Source organism: Lactuca saligna, chromosome 5 (genome assembly GCF_052625555.1).
Source record: "Lactuca saligna cultivar CGN05327 chromosome 5, ASM5262555v1, whole genome shotgun sequence".
NCBI lineage: Eukaryota > Viridiplantae > Streptophyta > Magnoliopsida > Asterales > Asteraceae > Lactuca > Lactuca saligna.
In genome coordinates, this window is record NC_136421.1 from 131,891,297 (window position 1) to 131,903,011 (window position 11,715).

Sequence of the window (11,715 nt, forward strand, 5' to 3'; positions counted from 1 at the left end):
ATTTCAACCCAATCATAGATACAAGAGTCACAAAGACAACTAGCATTATAAATAACACAATCCAATGGGCCAACATTGGTGCCTTCGACCAACTAGTATAGTGACAAGACTCAAATCACAGTCTGAAAAATAGTTGCACAGATCACTGCTCCAAAAGCTATCTCTACCAGTCACCTATACAATTAAAAGGGACCCAAATCTCAATTACTACTCAAATTACCCAAAATGCCTTTAGGTCAAACTTGGTCAAAATCCTAGTGAAACTCAAGTCAAAAAGTCAAATTGGCTGAGTACGCCATGTGTACTTAGTCACTACATTAGGCATAGTTGTGACTCACCCAAACCATGTGGTTCTAACCCAATAGATGCTATGTACCTCTTGGTATGCCCACCGTACTCCGTCTGGGTCCAAATCCTCTTATTAAGTGCTTATTTCTTAAAAACCTTTCATCCAAATTCAGATCTAGACTCAAAACATTATTCTACGTCATAAAGTTTCCACATTTATGGCTTTCCATGGCTAGAAAAGGTCCAACAGCTAAAACCCTGTCTTAATAATCCATTAAGACATCATAACGCTTACATGGATGGGATAGAAGGACCAATATCACATTTTTATAGATCATAATAGCTCCATGATGGATAAAGTTTCCAACTTTATCTATTAGAATGGTCCAAACAACCAAGATCTAGTCTTTAAGTCTCAAAGGAACCAAAATGCATCTTTCTCAACTTAATCCATTCATTTCACGTCTCCAACCTTCATATCATAATCAATACAATGTTTAGATGGATAAAGTTTCCAACTTTATCTATAACTGTAACAACCCGAAGTTGTTCGTCGCCAAAACCCGTTCTACCCGAAAAATTCGCCGTTATCAAATTCGTTCCGTTTTCACTTTGGGTTAAATTATTTAAACTTATATGTTTATTATAATTTAATGAGTGTCTAAACCATTTAGGAACTCATGTAATTAGCCCAAAATATTTATTTCATAAGTTTTAGAAACGTCCCCGCCAGGTGACGGAAACTTAATCGGGTGCGACCTAAAGCTTCGTTTAAGGCCGGTATCAGGTAGAATTCCACCATGTCCAAGTTTTAGGACCTATATAAACGTGCTTAAGCACTCATTTGAAGCTTTTTCTTCCTCTCTCTACTCTCTCTCTAACCTCTCTCCTAAATCCAAAGTTTAAGGGTCCAAAACTCAATTTTAAGGCCTCAAATCCCTAAGGTACCTTCCTAACCTTAATGTATAGCATATTTGGCTTCCAAATTAGGGGTTTAATCATGAATTAAGGCCTTGTATATGATTTTATGGCACATAAACATGCTTAGGCCGTAAACTCATAATAAGTGGGTTTTTAAGCCCTAAAACCCCTCCTAAGCAATTTTGGACTTTAGATATGGCTTAATGACTTCATGGAAAGGACTTATAACATTTAAAACATTGATTTTGAGTCATTTGAAGGAGTTTATGGCCAAGGCATAAGCTTGGGCTGTAGACTCATATAAATGGGGTTTTCATGACCTTAAACCCTTCCAAATCACAAACAAGGCTTAGATATGACTTGTAGAATATTGGTTTTAGCATTTGGACACTTTAAACATGATTTTTGGGGGACAAACAAGAGTTTACGGCCAAGGCATGTGCTTGGGCCGTAAACTCCTCTAAAAAGGGGATTTAGTGCCTTTAAACATGTCCAAATGCCTTGAAACTCAACCAATGACCTTGTGGTAAATCCTAGAATCATCTAAAAATGGTATGGAGACCTTAAACACATCAAATAACTTACATATAGGATTTTACGGCCTAAGCATATAGTCTTTGGCCGTAAACTCATAAAGACATGCCAAAATGTTCTTAAACCAACCCTAAAGCCTTGGAATGAATTTTAGAAGTCCTTACAAACAAGTTTTTGGCATTAAAACACATGAAATCACTCTCTAAGAGAGTTTACGGCCATGAGAGGGGTCTCATTGGCTGTAAACTCCAAAAACCCCTTCAAAACTTCATACAAATGCATGTAAGGTCTTGAAACAATTTTAGCAATCACATGTGATTTGTTTTAGCACCATTTAACACCATTTTCATGAGTATTAAGGAGTTTACGGCCAGGAGCCTATGCTAGGCCGTAAACTCCCATAAATGTGTCATTTTGATGTTAAAAATCCATTCCAAGACTTTGAACCAAACCTAGAAAAATTCCCCTAAGTGTTTGAAGTCATTTTTGCCCATAATTGACCCCACTATGAGTTTACGGCCGTAAACTCATGGGGAATGGGTCTTGTGGCCGTAAACTCCCTAAGGGATGTTCCTTTGAAGTCCCAATTCATTATCCTAACTATATGTGTCCCTAAATGTCACCCGGGTCCCTCCAAACACTTGTATCGGGGTGTTTTCGCGACTAGAAGCAATTGTCCCTATCAAATAATCAATCTAAGTCCTAATTAGATACAAATGTGTATCTTTACATTATACTTAGGAACCTCGTGTGTTTACAAGCCCCAGATCAACTCTTAGCATCCATATCGTCACATTTCTCGTTCGGTGAGTTCATACCCCTACGCTCTTTTCCGTGTTTTTCAATGTTTTCAGGGGGGAATACAAGCAAACTACAACTGTTTTCGAATTATAACATTGATATGTTTCAAACAATATCTGGAAAACTTATAAACACTTTTACTCCTTATGTATTATGCTGAGCATAAGGAATGATTTATCAACTACAACTAAACGAATTTTAGTTAAGGAAATAACCAAACTAATCAAATTATTATGGGAATAATTTGGGGTTCTTTACTGTTCGTTCTATCATATACTGATATCTATATAAAGTTATTAGATAAACTATATCTGATTCAGTTTATCTCCGTATCATTTGAATGTATTGTTAGATAGTTTCATTGTATGTATCTATATTCACTGTACTACGTTTCATAATCTTCTGTATGTTGATACCGTATGAGAACCCTGTGAATAGTTTAGTACTAGATTGTGAGATAGTCACTACCCTTTATGGATGATCAGTAAATCCTCCCCGGAAGTGTAACCAGAGTCTCCTGGAGGGAGAGTAAGGAATTTGTGAATAGATCTATTCGGGACTGACAATCCCACACCTTAACTGCTAGCTACAGTTAGGCGGGCACGCCTGGGGTGACAAATTTCTGGATATCATTCGACGTCTGACAAGCGTCAAGGAGGTCTCGTTGTCGTATTAGCATGGTTACCCGACTCACAACATGTATTAATATTAGTTTATTCACAGCTTGGGTTTTAGAATCTATATCTCGTTCGGGATAGTGATCCCATGGTTTTATCAAACTAATTTGTATCTAGTCCGGGATAGTGATCCCATGGTTTTTAATCTATATCTATTACGGGATAGTAATCCCATGAACTCAATCTATATCAAGTAAGGGATGATAATCCCATGGTCTAAATCTATATCTTGTCCGGGATAGTGATCCCATGGTTTTCAATCTATATTTCCATATATATCAAATTATCTCGTGCCTAGTCCGGGATGGTAGTCCCATGATCTTAAATCTGTATTTTTACATGTGTCAAACTATCTTATATCTCTTACGGGATAGTGATCCAAGATTTTCATCATATAGTTTTGTGTATTAAACTATACTTTGTGATATACAACTGGTCTTACAATTAGGAAAATATGAGATTTTCCTGGGGTAAAATACAACACGTAATCGAATTGGTAACAAATGATAACTAAACTAACTTCACATAAGAAAATATGGGATTTTCTTGGATAACAAACCTTTACGGAAACTAAAGGAAACCGATACATTTTCATAAAACAAAACCGCTTATGAACTCACCAGCTTTATGCTGATTTTCAAACCGCTTGTATTCTCAGGTCCAAGTCAGACAGGTACCCGGTGATCTCTTTTTGGTGAAGACGGAGTGCGTGGAAGACTCGCCTCAACTTTTGTTAATATGATGCATATGCATATCTTGTATAACTTTACTTTTGAAACAAATGTAAACTTTCATATATATGTAATGTAATGGTTGTTTACTGTGATTACTATGTACATTGGATTTGATACACAACGTGGAGTCCACCCGGAAATGTTTCCGCCTTTGATTTTCGGGGTGTGACAATAACAAGGTCACAAATCTTCAGGAACAAAACTTTATGCACTAAAGTGACCAAAAAGTGAAAAATATGAAAATTATCAAGATTTATGAAATAATGCAAGTTTGAAGCTTTTTACTCACAAAGGTCCAGAAATGATGTAATCTTGCTAGATCTATGCTTGAATCAATCTTCCATACACTTTGTCACCACATTGTTCTTCAAGATCCCACCATATTATGGAGAAATAAGCTCATAAATGATGCCAATGATCAAAATAAGAGAGAGGAGGCTAGGGTATCAAGTTAGAGGCTCAAGAGCATGGAGGCTCATGATAGGAAGGACCCTTAAGGGGTTAGAGACGTTAAATAAGGCTCCAAACTATAAAATTAGGGCTTTAACACTACGACGGTACGCCCAGTGTAACACCCTAAATACACGTCCCCTTCAGCCTAGTACGCCTAACGTACTACCTTGTGTACGTCCAACGTACTGCCAGACTCCCCCCTTTCTAGCTTAACTTCAAACAACCTTAACTTCTCCGTTACAACTTTGTTTTTGGCATTCTTTATATGCACGGAAAGGTATTGAAGAGCCCCACAATCATATCTAATTACTTTTAACGTAAAACATGCTGAAATAAAATCCTTATTCCAAGAAATAAGTCCAAAACATCACTTTCCTGATTTACCCTTTGACCACAAAACACAAACCATGGGCCCAGATTGCATAACCCATATTATCGTCATCCAATAGGGTCTAAACATTATTCCCTTGAAACTCAAGGCCTTTACTTGAACCATTTATTATCCACAATCCCGAAATAAGAAACTTCTCAAAATAGGATGTTACAACTCTCCCCCACTGAAATTAAACTTCGTCCTCGAAATCACTCATTACTACTTCCTCTGCCACGCCAGATGATCCTGCCTGAACATCCTGAATTTTGTTTAAGACTGAAGATTCATCCCATATCGACGACCGCCTCCCAACCCTGCCATCCAAACCTCATGTTAGCAGAAGTCACTTATCCCTCCAAAATAATGAACCTTAACACTATTCCCTCAACCAATGAAAGAAACTCAATTGCTTTGCCTGAGAACTGAAACAACTACCTAACTCTTCCTGACTGGAAGACTTCAAATCACAATGACAACCACTCAAAACAGGAAACTTCTCAAAAAATGGAACCCATCAATTTAAACTCCAGTAAGTATTCCCTAGTACTATTGATCATTCATTCTACGTACCCTCCCCTAGTCCCTGACCAGGAACAACACTCAACCATATAGAAGGAATACTCACAATATACCGATCGTGAAATTCACCCAATCCTAATCTGGAGATTGTTCCTAACAACCTTAAATATGCACTTGACTTCTTGACAAGTCATTACCAACTTGTTGATCCCACGAGCATAAGGATGGTTAATCCAATAATTCTCACGTTGCATCCAAATCCCTTATCAGCTCAGGTGTACCTCCACCTGAAAAATCACTCGAGACATTCACAATGAAATTTATGACTCGAGATTCCATAACCGATACCCAACATTGCTAAACCAAACTCCTGATAAATAGCCCGCAAGAAAACGGAGTTCATAATGCAAACACATTGCAAGAGACTTCTGATGCACAACTATTACTCCCAACAACCTTTTAACTACTTACATGATCCAACAGTTGTCACTGAGTCTTCCGACTCCCATAATGCAATAACACCCAAATATTCCAAGATAACTAATGATCTGAGACCTAAGAGTCTCAATCAATATACTACCAAGTCCCACCCATATGAATCATATGGCCGTTGGTTCACGATACATCGTGACATTTGCTTCCGAAGAACCTATGCTATTGACGAAGAACGAAAAGATAAATGATCGATAGTGCATTGACAACTAATCCATTGATCCAATGCACTACCGGACAAATCCCATGAGGGACTTAACATACCAACTCTAAAACTGATTGGTTGACTAGCAACTACCAACCTAGACTATAGATTTCCATCTTTACAACATGCTGACAAATTCCTCAACAATCGATACTCAACCTGAACCACCCAAAATCTTCTTGACCTATTCCTAGACGATCCTAAAAGGAATCCCTAGCTACAACAAGCTCCTTGTCACACCCCAAAACCGAGAATGGCGGAAACGTTCTGGGGCGGAGGACGTCATGTAATGTATCACAACAATGTAAAGTAGTAAACAAGCAACAAAATTGCATTAATAATATAATTTTAGTTACAAGTGTGTTCTTTCATAATATACAACAATAATATGAATAATCAGAATAAGACGAGTCTGGACTGCTTCGTCTTCACAAACGTGGTCGTCGTACCTGTCTATATGTGACCTGAGAATACAAGTTATTTTGAAAGCGAGTATCAGCCAAAAAGCTGGTGAATTCATAAGTATTAATGTGTCTTTGATTTGCAAAACTTGTAATGAAAGACTTGACATTGTTCTGAAAGAAAGTCCGTATAAGTGTGGAAATGTTTGTAAGTAATTGAAAGCGTTTGGTAAACCCTAGAAATCCCTATGATTCCTATTAGTATAGATGAAATCTTCTACCAAGACCAATTGGTTTTGAAAGTAGTCTTCTACCAAGACCTGACTGTTTTGAAAGTAAGCATCTCTGTAAATGTGATGGCTTTTCCCTGTTTTAATTATTAGTATAAAAGTATAGTATACCTCATCGTTTATGTGTATGAGTCACATTATAAAGGTAATAAGGAAATTAGTTAGCTATATCAAATATATCCTACCTCGTCGTTCATGTGAATGTATCACAAAGTAAAGGAAGAAATAATATAATGACCTAAGTATTATCCTTTTTGTACTAGGATAACTAACAGTGTTACTTAAGACATCCGTAGATGTACATTTACCTCTGTAGCTAACAGCTGGGTGTAGGAATAGTTAGTCCCTTAAAGTATACCTGTAATGGTATCAACCGTAGACATTCGTGGATGTGCATTTACCTCTGTAGCTAACTGAGGGATTAGGAGTGGTTAACCCCTTATAGTATCCTTTGGTACTAGGATCGACATATCTAATCTAATAATATCTACACTAATAATATGTAATAGTATCTTATCATATAGTATCTATTTAAAAGTATTTATGTAAAGGTATTCATGTAAAAGTACTCATGTAAGCGTATCTATGTAAACGTACTCATGTATCATGTAATGTACTCATGTATCATGTAATGTACTAGTATAGACTCATGAATGAACTGACTCTTGTGTGATTTCCCTATACTTGGAATAGTAAGTGGTATCTCCTAACTATACTTATAATAGTTACTAACATATACGTGTATAACCCGAAGTATGCCTTTGCTACCCAAAGGTACTGAACCGACTGAGGAAAACTTTTATGTCTCTATATGTATACATGATATATAACTAATAGTTAAACGACCCTCGGACGGATACCCGATGCCCTACCATACCACATCCCAACGGGGAAAAGGAAATAAAGCGGGTTAGCCTTCCTAAGTCTTTTAAACATTATTTATATAACTATACCTATACAGGCATGCAATTGACAATATAAAAGCATATAAGGAGTTTTATAAAACCTTTGAAAAAGATTAATACCTAAGAAAAGATCAACTTGATGTCAGTTTACAAAGCGGTTTGGAAGTATTTGTTTGACAAAAACAGTTTAAGTATAACTGAACCTTTGTTTGAAGCACAACTATAACAGATTCAAAAAGGAAACATACAGTTTGTAAGACACTTTCTAAAAGTATTTTAACATGTCAAAACGTTTGAGAAAGCTATTTGAAGTACTCTGTTTGGTGAAATGGTTAAAAGTGTAGTAAATCCAATTGTATGTTAGTTGTAAATCACATATGATTCCATTGATAAAAAGCGTATAATGAAACTTTATTATATAACACACGATAATAATCGAGTGTTTTACTTGTATTTGCCCCCCCCCCCCCCCCCCATTAAAAGCATATAAAATTATTTATAAAACATTTAAAATTGTGGATTGTAAGGGTATGAACTCACTTGATAGATTGAAGAAAGCGAGACGAAAACTGAGCAGAACTTCTACTCGAGAAAGCGGATTTCTATGGATTCTCGGGAATCTCGGGAGCGTAAAACTTCCTTCCGAACATGGATATGAGAACCGGGACTTTGGGATGACTCCAAGGGTTGAAATGTAGTGCTTCGGCGCGAGAAAGGGAGGAAATGAGCAAAAATGGCCGGCACCCTCGCATCCCTTTTATAGGGGCTGAAAGCCTCGCGTACGCTGGGCGTACGAGAGTACGTGGGGAGTACGCAACGTCAGGCATGACCGCATCCTCGGTCGAAGCATTGGAGCGACGTGGACGAGCCAGAGCCTAGCATCCGAGTACGCTGGGCGTACGAGGGTATGCTGTGCATAACCTAGATTGGTCCGATGTCTACTCCTTCGGATAATACCGGATTTTAATTAAATTTATATTTTAATTATTTAGTAAACTTCAAAAATTCATATCTTCCTCATACGAACTCCGTTTTCGACGTTCTTTATATCCACGCGTAGGTGAGACTACGATCTAAAACTTTTGTTTAGACTCTATCGGCTAATTGTGACTTTATATTTAATATTATATTTTTAATAGGCCGGAACAGTAAAAGTCAGTTAAAGTTCCATAACTTCTTCATCCGACGTTCGTTTTTGTCAGACTTTTTACCGTTGCACTACTATTGTTGAGAACTTCGATTCTCATTTAGTTTGTGTCGGCTAAAAGTCTCTCGATCTCTATTTCGAGTTTTTAGCTTTCTACTGTTATATCTGTAACTTAGAAAAATCATAACTTCCTCATACGAAGTCAGATTTGGACGTTCTTTTTATGTACGTTTACGGTTTAATGATATCTAAAACATTCATTTAGATACCTAAGGCTAAAAATTATTGTATTGAAACTTCGCGTTTTACTTCTATCAGTGTTGCCGGTTTTGCTGAGAATCTTCGGTTGGTCATAACTTCTTCGTTATAACTCGGATTCTAGGGTTCTTTATATGTACGTAAACCTTGATACAATTCCTATTACTTTATTTAACCCAAATCAGATTTTAGGAAAGTTAAATTTTGACCTAAAATTGACTTGTGTTCCATCATATTGCCTCGAAATATCGGGTTGTCACACTTAACATACCAACTCTAAAACTGATTGGTTGACCATCAACTGCCAACCTGGACTATAGATTTCAATCTTTACAACATGCTGACAAATCCCTCAACAATCGATACTCAACTTGAACCACCCAAAATCTTCTTGACCTATTCCTAGATGATCCTAAAAGGAATCCCTGGCTACAACAAGCTCCTTGTCCAACAGATTCTTTCCGTGAAGATGGCTATTGCATTGTTGAATACATACATATGATGGCAACTTGCTCTACACCCCCGTATTGCCCAAAACCTTAACCAAAGTTTCGCGTACCCAAACTGCAATTCCATATGATCCATTCTTCTAAAGCTATAAATAAAATATATCTGTAACACCTTGTTCCTGGTACGTATTTTTAAATTAAGTATTTTGCATTTTGGTCTGGGACTCGGCGAGTTGGTGGTCTAACTCGTCGAATAGAAGCAAATTGGACACGGGAGTTAAGTGGCTGACTCGGCGAGTTAGAGACCGGAATCGACGAGTCCGTGCTGTCTGGACAAAAACCTTAATATGAGGGTTTGTACCCTATATAAACACCTTAACTCAGCCTCCCTTGTCCCTAACACTCTCCTAGAGCTGCATATCGAAACCCTATCCGCTTGTGTGTGTGTTAAGGCCATTTTGGTGCTTTTGTTGACTTGTGAAGCTTGGAAGGAAGAAGAGGAGCTAGAGTATTCGACTTAGGGCTTGTGGATCCTAAAATCTCATTCCATCTTCAACTTAATCAAGGTAAAAATGCTCCTGCTTTGGTCTTCCATTTGGTTGTTCATCTTTAGATTGTAGATCTTGGGTGTATTTAGGACTTTCAAGCCATTTTCAGATTTAAGGAGTGTTATGTGGACTCTAGCCTTCAGAACTGGGCCTTAAGAGGGGTCTCATGTAATAAACATGCCAACTTTAGGGCCATGAGAGCCCCATGCACATTGTAGGACACTTTATATGGATTTTTTAGCTAAAAACCCCATACATGTGCATCAAGTTTGGAACTTTACGTATAAAATTGATATTAGGAGGCCAGATCTATGGTTTTGGTGTGTTAGACCTCATTTAAATCAACTGTATGGAATTGGTCAAGGTTGGACTCGTCGAGTTGCTCTTGGCACTCGATAAGTCGGTGACCATAGTGCACCAAACCCTTTCTGTGAACGGGTGAGTGTTAGGAAGGAAGTCCCTTGTGGGTTTAGACGCGAAAAAGGGACCTGGAAGTCATGGGACTCAGCGGGTGGTATGAGACGACCCGGCGAGTCCATAGCAATCTCCTAATCTTTGAAGATCGACTCGACGAGTTGTTCATACAACTCGGCGAGTTATAGACTGGACAAGTTCTTAAGTTGGAGATGAACTCAATGAGTTCAAGAAGGAACTCGACGAGTCGGATGAAGATGGTCCCGATGTTATGATTGAAGGAGAACCCATCGAGTTTTTGCAAGACTCGACGAGTGGAGCCGGGGTTTTGTGTGGGATTAGAGAAACATGGAATTGACGAGTTGGTAGGCCAACTCGGTGAGTTAGGTCAACTGAATGTTGACTTTGACCAATGTTGACTTTCACTGAACTTGGGCTAACCCTGTTTAGGGTTGTATGTGATATGCGTTGACTTGAAGGTTGTCGTGTAGGGATTAACGAGTTGTTGGGAGTCGACTTGTGTGCCGAGGATAGTTCAGACACTGCACGATATCGAGGTGAGTTACCTTCTAGTAGGGGTGGGTCTAAGGCCACAGTGCCGTCCCACCAAAAAGGGGTATTTAAAAGATAATGGTCTTTGTGATAATTATCTTGGTCTGGTTATATGTTGGTTATGAGGTTTATCTGGATAGTATGTTATGTGTATGGTAGGGATTAGTTTCCCTGACAGTGGTCCTTAGACCCATGGGTAGGTCAGTATCCAGATATGCCTAACTGTATGCTTATATCTGTTGATTGTATGCTAGTGGTAGGGGTGAAATAGTCCACAGTTACCGGTTGAAAGATACCGATGTTGATTACTGGTTGAAAGATACCGATGATGGTTACCGGTTGAAAGATACCGATGAAGGTTATCAGTTGAAAGATACCGACGATATTGTATGGTATGTGGTATGATGGGGGAACTCACTAAGCTTTGTGCTTACAGTTTTTGGTTTTGGTTTCAGGTACCTCTTCGTCAAAGGGGAAAGAGCCGGCGGTGTAGCAGTGCATCACACACACACACACACACAGGCTAACAAGGAAGTCTCTATCCGAGATTCGGAGTTTCCGAAGTGGAGGCCATGATGAGATGGGAGGTTCCGAAGTCTCCATCCAAGATTCATAGTTTCCTAGGATTAGCTGGCTACTATCGGAGATTCATCCAGGATTTCTCCAAGATAGTTGTACCCCTAACCAGGCTAACAAGGAAAGTCGTGGTCTTTCGTTGGGGGTCTGAGCAGCAGGCCGCATTCGATACTCTGAG